A 14564-nucleotide genomic window follows, 5' to 3' on the forward strand; every position below is an offset into this window, starting at 1 on the left:
GAAAGCACGATACTGCATCTATCCGATTTAATTGGTTGCAAGTTTAAAGTTTTCATTATATTGATCTAGCGCTAACTTAAACTTTACTATTTTGTACCAATTCTCAGCAATTCAATTTTTACAATAAAAATATCAAACCAACACAAATTAAAAGAGTATGTCTTGGTTTATTCATATGTTAACTTTCACATTTATATCTAATCAACAAAACGAGCAATCGTTGTTCAAACGTAACCGCTCGACGAAGCTTTTTTCCAATGCATTTTTCAAGGCGATTCGATCGTGGTTCAGTTTGAGCCGCCCACAGTTTGCTGTGATCGATGAATACTGCCTCCACCAAATAGGCTGTAGCTTTCTCATTTCTGCTCGGATTTTAGCAATTTAACTATCGTTGGATGGCATTGTGCTTCATCTACTCAAATGGATTAATTGCCAATCTAAAGTAAGCATTATATTTATGTAGCGCTAACATAAACTTTACTATTTTGTACCAATTCTCAGCAATTCAATTTTTTAAATAAAAATACCAAACCAACACAAATTAAAAGAGTATGTCTTGCTTTATTAACCTAACAACTTTCACGTTTATATGTTATCTACAAAACAAGAAATCGTTGTTCAAACGTAACCGCTCGAAGAAGCTTTTTTCCAATGCATTTTTCAAGGCGATTCGATCGTGGTTCAGTATAAGCCGCCCACAGTTTGCTGTGATCGATGAATACTGCCTCCACCAAATATGCTGTAGCTTTCTCATTTCTGCTCGGATTTTAACAATTTTACTATCGTTGAAAAGTATGATACTGCATCTATCCGAACTAATTGGTTGCAAGTTTAAAGTAGGCATTATATTTATGTAGCGCTAACTTAAACTTTACTATTTTGTACCAATTCTCAGCAATTCAATTTTTACAATAAAAATACCAAACCAACACAAATTAAAAGAGTATGTCTTGCTTTATTAACCTAACAACTTTCACGTTTATATGTTATTTACAAAACGAGCAATCGTTGTTCAAACGTAACCGCTCGACGAAGCTTTTTTCCAATGCATTTTTCAAGGCGATTCGATCGTGGTTCAGTATGAGCCGCCCACAGTTTGCTGTGATCGATGAATACTGCCTCCACCAAATATGCTGTAGCTTTCTCATTTCTGCTCGGATTTTAGCAATTTAACTATCGTTGGATGGCATTATGCTTCATCTACTCGAATGGATTAATTGCTAATCTAAAGAAAGCATTATATTTATGTAGCACTAACTTAAACTTTACTATTTTTCACCAATTCTCAGCAATTCAATTTTTTAACCCTTAACATACCAAGCGGGGTCTCGTAGGGACCCCAGAGGTGAATTTTTTTATCTCCCGCCTTACCTATAGCAACAATTTTTCTCATCATCTTTGTATGTGTCATAAATTTAATCAAGTTCGGTATAGTGCAACAAAAATTAAAAAATTATTTGAAACATATGCAAAAAACAGCATAACGTTACCTGGGGTCCTAATGGGACCCCCCTTGGTATATTACGTTATAAATGCTGAATGTTAACCAGTTAACTTCACGCGAAAAACGTCCTTACATTTTGCCAGAGATTGAGAATTTGATGACAAATCAACACGTAGTCAAAGAAAAGAAAATGCTAAACCTGCAGCTTTTCGCGAAATTTGAATGGATTTATAGAAAACTGCAAAAAACTCTATAAGCCATTTGAAGAAGTAACGGTAGATGAACAATTAGTCTCTTTCCAAGGGAAATGTCCAATGAGAGAGTATATGAAGTCAAAACCAGCAAGATATGGAACTAAAGTGTGGGCAGCTGAAGACGTGAAAACCACTCGCTTGTAGAATCTCCAAGTCTATACTGGAAAACTTCCTGGGAGTGCACCTGAGAAAAATCAAGGACGTCTGGTTGTGTGTACTGTGTGACATGATGAAATCACTGTTTGCAACTAGAAGAAGTGTTACCACAGATATTTTTTTTATATCAGTGCCAACTGCAGAATTTTTGCTCCAGAAAAATATCACCAAGACAGGAACACTGAGCAAAAAAGTCAGATATTCCTGCAGTTATGGAAGTTGCGAAGGGACGATATATTTTATCGTCAAACTTTATCTTTTCAGATAAACTGTCAGTTGTAAGCTATGTGCCTAAAAAAACAAGACGGTTCGTTTACTATCTTCTCAGCATCTTGATAATTTACTGTCTAATGAAGATCACAAGAAACCCAACATGATACTTGAATATAACCGCACAAAAGGCGGAGTGGATGATGCAGACAAGTTGGTGAGTGAATATTCTTGTGCCAGACAAATGTCAAGATGGCCTTTCCGACTTTTTATGAACGTGCTTGACATTGGAGCCCTGAATTCCTATATCACTTGGGTGTTCATAAACAGAGACTGGAACAGTAGAAAATCTAATCGAGGATTATATTTCTTGTTGGAGTTAGGCAAAGAATTAACGAAACCTAATGTCTTGCGCAGAGCATGTAATCCATCTGGTTTTCAGCTTTACATCGTTAGAGCTATTGCAGTTATGGGAGTTTCTGTAGGTCGAAACACTGAAGCTTCAAATATATCCTCAACGTCAAGGCAGCCAGTGACGGAAGAGAGGAAGATGTTTTCAATGTCCTTGAAACAACGATAGAAAAGTTAACATTATATGCTCCAAATGCAAACGTTTCGTTTGCGAACAGCACCGAGTCACCAACCCAACTGTGACAAGTGCAAAAGAATGTGAAGATGACAGTGGATGAACTGTGCGTTTATGAATAAGATCCTTTGTCTAAGTAATTTGTAGAAACACATGTGTTATACTATATGTGATGCTAAGACTAAAATTTTAGTTTTTATAACACTTGGGGTAACAACAGGGGTTTGTTACAGTGTCATAAAAATGGCATCTGCTTTACTTACAATTTCGGCAATCTTCCTTTGTTACATTAGCTGTATAAACTGTAATCAAGGATGAAGAAAGTAGACTACAAATTGGCTTGTGCTTTGGTGTGCCGGTATACAGATTGTATGTATTGTGAGACAACGCAAAACTGGCTCAGCCAATTTGCCGTTTTTAATTTCCAAGGAAGAATGGCCTCCTTCATCCACAAACCTGAACCCCCTAGACTTTGGCATCTGGTCTTACCTGGAGAGCAGGGTTTCGACTAAATACCACCAAAGTTTGGAAGCAGTGAAGGATAATCTGAAAAAATAATGAGCCAAAATACCCAAAAAGTTATTCATGACTCTTGCAGGTCCTTTTCGAAGCGTCTCCGACTTGTTATCGACGCAAATGGCTGACACATTGAGTAAAACTTGTTTTTCCTAAATATTTAATTATTTGACAATAATATTATATGTTTATTACTCAATTATTATCTATCATTTGTTAAATACATTTGTTTGAAGTTATAACGTTAATTATTGATGACCCTGTATATACTGTATACTTTAAGCAATAGAAACGATGGGGTCCTTGGAGGACCCCACCTTGGTAAACGACGTTGGTGAGCTAGGCTTGGTATGTTAAGGGTTAAATAAAAATACCAAACCAACACAAATTAAAAGAGTATGTCTTGCTTTATTAACCTGCAATCTACTGTAACTACTGTAGCTTTCTCATTTCTGCTCGGATTTTAACAATTTTACCATCGTTGGAAAGCACGATACTGCATCTATCCGAATCAATTGGTTGCATGTCCAAGGTATACAATACATTTATCTAACGCTAATGTAAACTTTACTATTATAACATCAATTATTCCAAAAGTGATATGACGTTTGGACAACACCATGAACTCCAAACAGATTTAGCAATGATATCCATAAGCAGACAATAGGCAAAAAGTGTTTACTAATTCCCTTTAACTGTGTCTTGCTTGAACATTTTTAAATATTCCAGACATGTTGGATCAATGTGCTTGGCCTACGCAGTTTTTGAAGTCAAGATTCAGTTGGTCAAGCAAAATTAGTAGGCTACACATTTAGCCAAACGCAGCAGCACCACTTTTCAAGATTAAACAATAGAAACCCTTTAATGATGCAAAAATCAGTAGTCTTAACAGCATCAAGTTTTACGTCTTGAAGCAGTTTAACATCGCCTATCTTAATACGAGAAGTAGAATGGGTTGACTTTGGTCCAGTTATGAGACACGGCTTACTTTAATTTTGCAATGGTTCTGGGAGTCTTAGATATATTGGCAAAACTCACTCTTTTAATGCAGTTTCATTTAAAATAAGGCAAGCTTTGTTTTAGAGACATAGAAACTGAAAGCATTATTCTCAATCTCGTGACGTCACACGCGTGCCAAAGGGAGGGTTGTAACCCTCACCCACCCCCCCCCCCCCCCCTTGGCTACGCCATTGTGTTGTACATTGCAGGTAGGTCATCTATGCCAGTGGTTCTCAGCCGGGAATCCGCGGACCCCAAGGGGTCTTAGAGCGATTTCAGAGGGTGCGTGAAAGTTTCCGAGTTTGCAGCATGATTGATAAATTACGAAATTTAAAAGTAGGATGTGCTTTATTTGTGTATTACCGTGATTCTCAAACTGTAGCCTACCTCGCGACGTTCTGGTGCGTCGTTTGAAATTTCAAACGACATCGTAAGAAGGTTTGGTTTCCTGACTATTCAAAAGCTTTTTTTAGGGCTACCAAAACAGCCCTTTTTAGGGCTACTCAACAATACAAAGAGTAGTCCATGTTGTGCGAATTTTACACTTAAAAACGACAAAGCTTTCACAGCCATAACAAAGAAATTGTTTCGTTTGTTTGGATAGGTATGCTATAGGCTACTCTCTAAACAATTCTGAGGACAGAGAGTTTAAACTTGAATTGTGTTGCGTGTACTTTGAAGTGAAGAAGTTACCAAAACGTCTAGCGCCTTGCTCTTGCTCTAGCTATGAGAAACATCAGTTTGTCCCATTATGACATTTATACTGTAACACTTTTCTCTTGAACGCGTTGCGACAACATAGCCCACTGTACAGACAATGACACATCACAGATGCAATACAACAAAAGCTGAGACATATAATCAGTACATTGACAAGGAGGTATATTTTTTGGACTCGGACCCGAGGTGATTTGAGGGTTCCGCAACCCTTCCGAGAGGTCCGGGAAATTGAAGAAACTAAGTCATATATTTATACAAAGTGCGTTTTTGTTAGAAGTGCCTTAATTAGGGGCCCGCGAATCTCATGGGTACCGAGCAGGTGCTCCGAGAGGGGGAGGGAAGTCGGGCAACTTTCTTCCCTAGCAAAGCACTGTAAAGGAAAAACGAGTAGTTTTTCGTTTATTTAAGTTTGAAGGGGTCCCTTTTTGCCACAAAAATAATAGTGTACCAACTTAAAAAATTAACAAATTTTTGGATGAAATAGGCAGTTCCAAACATTTTTCGATCATGGATAGATGCTACTTCAGATGTTTCTCATCAAGAACAAATTATTCCGTAAAATGGTTTGACATTGGCCATCAGGGGTGACTTTGTACCAAACAAAAAAAAGGTTGCTGGTTAACTTGAGCAACTTAAAATATTTCTGCAATATTTTGGTCATTTGCATAGGTTTGTAAATATCCTCTTTTGTGTGTTTTCAGAATTTTTAAGAAAAATGTGAATTCAGTTGTTCACTCTGGAGGATCCAATATGGCCGCCAAATAACACCAAAAAATAACTTTGCAAACTTTTACCTGGCACGCCAGTGTCTGACCATATATACTGGGTATGCCAAGCATTGACAGAAAGTAGGTCTTAGCTCTAGGTTCAGTATTAATTATGTAATTTGGCAGCTGGGCATTTGCTTCTTTCACCTAGGTGGCTATATAGTCACCCCTTGACATGTAGAAAATATGGTGTGACTTTGGCCACTTTTGTATGATGTTAATCCACTTTTTATCGTTTATTGCAGAATATTAGCTGTGTTAGTGATCCATTTTCTTCAATTTTGGCTTGATGGAGTGCAGATTAATATTTCAAAAATTGACATACCTATAGGAAATACAAACGGAAACCAGGTGCCAGGCCATATATTAGTGGTACATTTTCGTTCGATTAACTTGATATTTGATACGTAATCACGAGTGTTGATTGTTGAAAGTATTTTAAAAACTCTGAAAGAGGCCAGTGACACCCCTTTTTGGGGTTGACAATGCGCATGTCTTAAAAAAGGATTACTGCTTATAGTTTTTTTAAAACACTGGAGTGAAAACCACTTATGATATAGTTTTTTTTTTTTTAAACTCTACGCATGGACCAAATGACTTCAAACTTGGTAACATGTAAGGGCTCTTGATAGCCCTCAATATGGGTAAATTAAAGTTTTCTCCCAGAACCATTGTAAAATTAAAGTAAGCGGTGTCTCATAACTGGACCAAAGTCACCCCATTCTACTTCTCGTATTAAGATAGGCGATGTTAAACTGCTTCAAGACGTAAAATTTGATGCTGTTAAGACTACTGATTTCTGCATCATTGAAGGGTTTCTATTGTTCAATCTTGAAAAGTGGTGCTGCTGCGTTTGGCTAAATGTGTAGCCTACTAATTTTGCTTGACCAACTAAATCTTGACTTCAAAAACTGCGTAGGCCAAGCACATTGATCCAACATGTCTGGAATAATTAAAAATGTTCAAGCAAGATTCAATTAAAGGGAATTAGTAAACACTTTTTGCCTATTGTCTGCTTATGGATATCATTGCTTAAGTCTGTTTGGAGTTCATGGTGTTGTCCAAATGTCATATCACTTTTGGAGTAATTGATGATTAAATTAGCGTTAGATAAATGTACTGTATACCTTGGACAAACAACCAATTGATTCGGGTAGATGCAGTATCGTGCTTTCCAACATCAGTAAAATTGTCAAAAAAGCTTCATCGAGCGGCTACGTTTGAACAACGATTTCTCGTTTTGTAGATAATATATAAACGTGAAAGTTGTTAGGTTAATAAAGCAAGACATACTCTTTTAATTTGTGTTGGTTTGGTATTTTTATTGTAAAAAATGAATTGCTAAGAATTGGTACAAAATAGTAAAGTTTAAGTTAACGCTACATAAATATAATGCATACTTTAGACTGGCAACCAATCCATTCGGGTAGATGAAGCATAATGCCATCCTACGATAGTAAAATTGTTAGAATCCGAGCAGAAATGAGAAAGCTACAGCATATTTGGTGGAGGCAGTATTCATCGATCACAGCAAACTGTGGGCGGCTTATACTGAACCACGATCGAATCGCCTTGAAAAATGCATTGGAAAAAAGCTTCGTCGAGCGGTTACGTTTGAACAACGATTGCTCGTTTTGTTGATTAGATATAAATGTGAAAGTTAACATATGAATAAACCAAGACATACTCTTTTAAGTTGTGTTGGTTTGATATTTTTATTGTAAAAATTGAATTGCTGAGAATTGGTACAAAATAGTAAAGTTTAAGTTAGCGCTAGATCAATATAATGCATACTTTAAACTTGCAACCAATTAATTGGGATAGATGCAGTATCGTGCTTTCAAACGATAGTAAAATTGTTAAAATCCGAGCAGAAATGAGAAAACTACAGCATATTTGGTGGTGGCAGTATTCATCGATCACTGCAAACTGTGGGCGGCTTATACTGAACCACGATCGAATCGCCTTGAAAAATGCATTGGAAAAAAGCTTCGTCGAGCGGTTACGTTTGAACAACGATTGCTCATTTTGTGGATTAGATATAAATGTGAAAGTTAACATATGAATAAACCAAGATATACTCTTTTAATTTGTGTTGGTTTGGTATTTTTATTGTAAAAAATGAATTGCGGAGAATTGGTACAAAATAGTAAAGTTTAAGTTATTGCTACATAAATATAATACCTACTTTAGATTGGAAAATAATCCATTCGGGTAGATGAAGCATAATGCCATCCAACGATAGTAAAATTGTTAGAATCCGAGCAGAAATGAGAAAGCTACAGCATATTTGGTGGAGGCAGTATTCATCGATCACAGCAAACTGTGGGCGGCTCATACTGAACCACGATCGAATCGCCTTGAAAAATGCATTGGAAAAAAGCTTCGTCGAGCGGTTACGTTTGAACAACGATTGCTCGTTTTGTTGATTAGATATAAATGTGAAAGTTAACATATGAATAAACCAAGATATACTCTTTTAATTTGTGTTGGTTTGGTATTTTTATTGTAAAAAATGAATTGCGGAGAATTGGTACAAAATAGTAAAGTTTAAGTTAATGCTACATAAATATAATATCTACTTTAGATTGGAAAATAATCCATTCGGGTAGATGAAGCATAATGCCATCCAACGATAGTAAAATTGTTAGAATCCGAGCAGAAATGAGAAAGCTACAGCATATTTGGTGGAGGCAGTATTCATCGATCACAGCAAACTGTGGGCGGCTCATACTGAACCACGATCGAATCGCCTTGAAAAATGCATTGGAAAAAAGCTTCTTCGAGCGGTTACGTTTGAACAACGATTTCTCGTTTTGTTGATTAGATATAAACGTGAAAGTTGTTAGGTTAATAAAGCAAGACAACACTCTTTTAATTTGTGATGGTTTGGTATTTTTATTGTAAAAATTGAATTGCTGAGAATTGGTACAAAATAGTAAAATTTAAGTTAACGCTAGGTCAATATAATGCATACTTTAAACTTGCAACCAATTAATTAGGATAGATGCAGTATCGTGCTTTCCAACTATGGTAAAATTTCTCAAATCCGCGCAGAAATGAGAAAGTTACAACACATTTGGTGGAGGCAGTATTCATCGATCAATGCAAACTGTGGGCGGCTTGTACTGAACCACGATCGAATCGCCTTGAAAAATGCATTGGAAAAAAGCTTCGTCGAGCGGTTACGTTTGAACAACGATTGCTCGTTTTGTTGATTAGATATAAATGTGAAAGTTAACATATGAATAAACCAAGACATACTCTTTTAATTTGTGTTGGTTTGGTATTTTTGTTGTAAAAAATGAATTGCGGAGAATTGGTACAAAATAGTAAAGTTTAAGTTAGCGCTACATAAATGTACTGCCTACTTTAGACTGGCAATTAATCCATTCGGGTAGATGAGGCATCATGCTTTCCAACGATAGGAAAATTGTTAAAATCCGAGCAGAAATGAGAAAGCTAGGAGGCACTATTCACTACAAATATTTAAAAATCAATAGCCTTTCCGGTTTTACTTCTATTCCGCGTTTTTGCACCCTTCCTAAAAGTAGTTGCGTTTTTTTGCATGACGTCAGTAACCAAGGCGGCCGATGCTTAACCAGCACCCTACTTTACACATAGCCTATTGGAAACAAAACACAACCGAAAACACATTTATTCAGTGTGCTGAGTGCGACTGCTTTCTGCTGCAAAGCAAATCCAGTCGTTGCTCAATGTTTGTTACTGCTGGTCTCAAGGCGGTTTCAATGTCGCTTAGTCTGGAACGGTATTTTCTTGCGATTGTCGTCAACTTTGATAACGTTGACTCGCACAGACGCGTGAACACAAACGGCAGGGGTGCATTCACTGCTGAGTGAGATAATTAGGCCTATAGATACTCCACTTTAACCAGACAAAAAGTGTGAAACTTTTTTCAGAAAATTCAAGCCGCAACGTAGAGTCGGAAAATAGATCAGCATGTTATTCCTGAGATTTGGAAGAGAGGAGCTCGGTATTTTGTTTTTGTAGGCTATTACAAATAGGTTTTGGATCCAATCTAATTTGGCATCTTGTTTAATTCTGGAAGAAAATACTTTTAAAACTGTTTCAACAGTTTTTACAAGTGGTCGATAACCACAGGCTTAAACATTTGGTTCCACATCACTGTTAGTTAAAAACTCTACAGTAGATGAAAAAATTTCAAATGAATCATTTTCAAATGAATCATTTTCAACTTCTTTTTTCTAGATGTTTAAATTTTTAACAAACGCTTCAAGTTTTTGATTTCTTGATTTCAATGTAAAAACGTTGGTGTATTTTCATTAGATGGATAAATTAAGTTCTTTCCATTTTTCAAGCAAATCTCACAAATAATCTCACTAAAAAGCATAATTTTGAAAGTCAGATGTCATTGCAGAAATGATGGACCAAGTTTGACTTTTTTTTTCCGTTGGAAAAACCACGACTTCATTTTTCAGCGTTAATAGCATTTTTAAAGTTTTGTTTTTGAGAGCCATCTTACTTCACAATTAATGCAGTAAAAGGTATTTAAACTGAACCCTCATTACATTTCACCATATAAACTTGCAAAAATACGGGTATTGAGGGCTCGACTCAAAGTTAATATTTTCATAGCATCTTGCACAATAGCATTTCGATAAGGATATATTTTTTTTAGATATTAAGGTCTCGCAATGAATCATAGGTCATAGCCCATAGTGTGTAAAAACAATATGTGTAGGCGTATCACTCGCAAATCGCACTTTTGCATGAAACCCAGGTGTATGTCCTGTCATTGCAGAAGCTCCCTCAGTAGACATATGCCAACACAATCCTTCCTAAATAGCTCCACTTCCATGCAAAAATTGACGAAATTATCGTTATCGTTCGATTTTTTTACCAGTTTTCGATTGATTCGATTAGTTTTACTTTTTCAATATATAGCTATACTAGTGAGAAAAACTAACTGCTAAAGGTGATCAGGTACTATGACACTTCCTCAAATGGGCGATCAACCTAACACAGAAAGCAATCATTAAGAAAATAAATCAATAGTTTTTTTTCAAGTCTAAACCTTAAACCATTTGATCAAGTAAACACTCACAATAGTATTTCAAATTTTTTTTAATATAATTTATGTTGTGGAACCGGTTTTCTTCCTATAGGATTCATCAGCACAACTGGATGAACTGCATCCTCAATATCAGGAGGAGAGGTAGCACCTTACTCCAGGTCTGGGCCCGTTGGCACCGGAACACGTCCCGCTGGTAGTTCTGGACCTCACTTCTGACATTGATGCCCGTGCCAGGCAGGTTGGCGGCGTAGGCGGATGATAGCTACATGCTACAACGGCTACAATGGCAACATCTTTCAAGAAGGAAAACTTAAGTCAAACCCGGGTTGGCCGAACTCGTTAGTTGTCGTGCAGAGGCATCCGGTCATCAAGACCACTCCGGTCTTTAAATGGAGGTTGGGGGTAAGCAAGGGCATGCTCCCTGTAGAAAAACATGCACCAAAAAATCCTAATGATGAGTGTCAAAAATAGAATGGCCCCCAGTCCCCGGCAGCCCTTAAATGGGCAGGGGGTGCGAAGAATCTCCGGGTTGTCTGACGTTTCTGTTAAAAATTCAGGGATACGACTGGGAAGTCTAAATGTTGGAAGTTTGCGTTGTAGAGGTACTGAGGTGAGTGAAGAGCTGAGAATGAGGAAGGTAGATGTTTGCTGTTTACAGGAAGTCCGATGGAGGAACAAAGGAGCCAGGTTTTTGGGTGTCAAAGGACGGAGATACAAGCTGTGGTGGTCGGGCAATGATATTGGGACCGGAGGAGTTGGGATTTTGGTAAAGGAAGAGCTATATGAAAATGTTGTTGAGGTTCGTAGACAGAGTGACAGAGTAATGGCGATAGTGATGGTGGTCGAGAATGTAGTGATGAGAATAATTTGTGCTTATGCACCACAAAGTGGAAGATCCGATGCAGAAAAAGAAAGGTTTTATGACGAAATGGCCTATGAATGGAGCACAAGAAGTGATCAGGAAATTGTATTGGGTCTTGGGGACTTTAATGGCCACGTTGGCCAACAAATTGATGGGTTTGAAGGTGTTCATGGAGGGTTTGGCGTGGGAGAAAGAAATCGCGATGGAAGGCGACTACTTGAGTTCTGTGATGAAAAGGACCTGTGTGTTGCAAATACCTGGTTTAAGAAAGAGGAAGGAAGAAAAGTGACTTTCAGTGCAGGTGGAAATGAAACCGAAATTGACTTTGGGTTGGTATGCAGGAAAAACAGAAAACTGATCAAAGATGTGAAAGCGATACCATGCGAACTTCAGCATAGGTTGGTGGTTATCGATTTGGACAAGAAAGGTCTGAAGAAAACTGTAAATAAAAAAAGGGTGATCAAAAGAAAAGTTTGGAAGTTAGAAGATGCCGACACAAGAGAAAGGTTTAAAAAGAGAGTTGAAAGTCTTTTTCACAACGATGTGAATGATGTATGGGGATCCTTCAAGAATGGAGTTTTGCAAGCTTGCGATGAAGTTTGTGGGAAAACAAAAGGCAGGATGGATCGAGGAGATACGTGGTGGTGGAATGAAGATGTGAGGGAAGTGATTGGGGAGAAAAAAGTCGCATACAAGGCTTGGTGCAGAAATAGATCAGAAGAAACTAAGCTCAAGTACAAGCAATTGAAAAATCGGGCAAAGAGAATAGTTGCAAAAGCTATGAAGAAAGAAGCTGAGCAGGAATTGACCAAATTAAAAAACAGTCCTAACGAAGTATATAAGTTTATGAAGGTTATGAAGCGGGATGGGAAAGATGTAGATGGTGGACGATGTATTAAAGGAAGGGATGGAAAACTTGGTTTCAGTGAGAAAGATCGTGGAAGAATTTGGAAAGAACATATGGAGATGATAATGAACGAGGAAAACGATTGGGATCAAAATGTGGAAGCCGACGTGGTAGCAGGTCCATTAAAGAGAGTTACTCGAGAGGAGGTAACGCAAGCAATGAAGAAAATGAAATCGGGGAAGGCTCCTGGACTATCTGAAGTCACTGTGGAAATGATACGCGCAAGTGGAGAGACAGGACTGAAAGCAATGCAGGAAATCAGTCAACGTGTGTTAGATGGAAAAGGAATGCCAAATGAATGGAAGATGAGTGTGGTGATACCCATCTTCAAGGGAAAGGGTGATGTAATGGATTGTGGGTCATATAGGGGAATAAAACTGTTGGAGCATGCAATGAAGGTAGTGGAAAGGGTGTTGGAGAATAGAATAAGATCTGTGGTGAAGCTGGACGAGATGCAGTGTGGATTTATGCCTGGGAAGGGAACGACAGATGCTATTTTTATTTTGAGAAGGTTGCAAGAGGAATATCGAGACAAGGGTAAAAACTTGTACATGTGTTTCGTGGACATGGAAAAGGCGTTTGATAGAGTTCCAAAAAGAGTGATGGAATGGGCAATGAGAAAAAAAGTAATGCCAGAAGCTCTCGTGCAAGCCGTAATGGGTCTTTACGACGGTGCAAGGACGAGAGTTCGCGTTGAATCTGCCCTCTCAGACGAGTTTTCGGTGAAGGTTGGTGTACACCAGGGTTCTGTCCTCTCTCCTCTAATCTTTGCCATTGTGATTGATGTGATTACCGAATGTGTAAGAGAAGATTCATTAATGGAGATACTGTACGCCGATGATTTGGTTTTGTTGAGTGACACAATGGAAGATCTGAGAGGGAAATTTGAGAAGTGGAAGGAGTCGTTTGAATGTAAAGGTATGCGTGTGAACATCAAAAAGACAAAGGTCATAATAAGCGGAACGGAAGGGGAAATCACAATGAGCAAAATTGACCCATGTGGCGTCTGCGGAAGAAGAGTGATGGCAAATTCTGTTACATGTACGAAATGCAAGAAATGGGTGCATGGAAGATGTGCAAAGATGAAGAGAGTGACATGCAGATCTGGAGATGGTTTTGAATGTGAAAGATGCAAGAAGATTGAGGAAGGAATGATTGGTCCTGTTGAAAAGCTGAATGACGAAGTTGAATCAGTAAATGCCTTTTGCTATCTAGGAGATAGATTGAATGCCAGTGGTGGTTGTGAAGCGGCAGTGACTGCAAGAGGAAGGTTTGGTTGGGTGAAATTCAGAGAGTGTCGAGAGTTGTTATGTGGTAGAAGATTTCCGTTGAAAATGAAAGGAAGAATTTATATTAGTTGTGTGAGATCTGCAATGCTGTACGGAAGTGAGACATGGTGCTTACGGGAAAACGAATTGGCGATTTTAAGAAGAACTTAGAGAGCGATGGTGAGAGCAATGTGTGGTGTAAAGCTGATGGACAAAAGGAATACCGAAGAACTTATGAGCTTGCTTGGGTTGAATGAGAGTGTTGATAAGTTGGCAAAAGCGAATGGAATGAGGTGGTATGGGCATGTTTTGAGAAGGGATGAAGATGATGTTTTGAGAAGAGCGCTGGAGTTGCGAGTGGAGGGTCGTAGAAAACAAGGAAGACCAAAGAAAACATGGAAAAAGCAAGTTGAGGAAGAAAGCAGCAAGGTGGGCTTGACAAGAGAGGACGCGCTAGACAGATCGATGTGGAGGCAGGGTGTGAAGACGATTGCGGCACTTGGAGGTGAATCCGGCCACCCTCGGTAACGGAGACATCACCGGATTAAAACTGGACTACTACTACTACTAACTGGATCGAAACGAAAAAATTACAGAAGATTACTATTAGCACAACTAGCCCAAAAAACAACGCAAATTTACATGTTAAATAAATAAAAAAATAAAAGTCACTGAATGTCCAAAACACTCATATCCTTGCTTTATTCTTTTTCATTTTTTTTTTTTTCTTCATAGTATTGCCAAATACAGAAAATATTGCAACAATTTGATACGGTAACTTACTAAAGCTGACCGTACAAGCAGCAGTAAAAAGTAGAA

The sequence above is a fragment of the Aplidium turbinatum genome, chromosome 14, assembly GCF_918807975.1.
Source record: "Aplidium turbinatum chromosome 14, kaAplTurb1.1, whole genome shotgun sequence".
Classification (NCBI taxonomy): domain Eukaryota; kingdom Metazoa; phylum Chordata; class Ascidiacea; order Aplousobranchia; family Polyclinidae; genus Aplidium; species Aplidium turbinatum.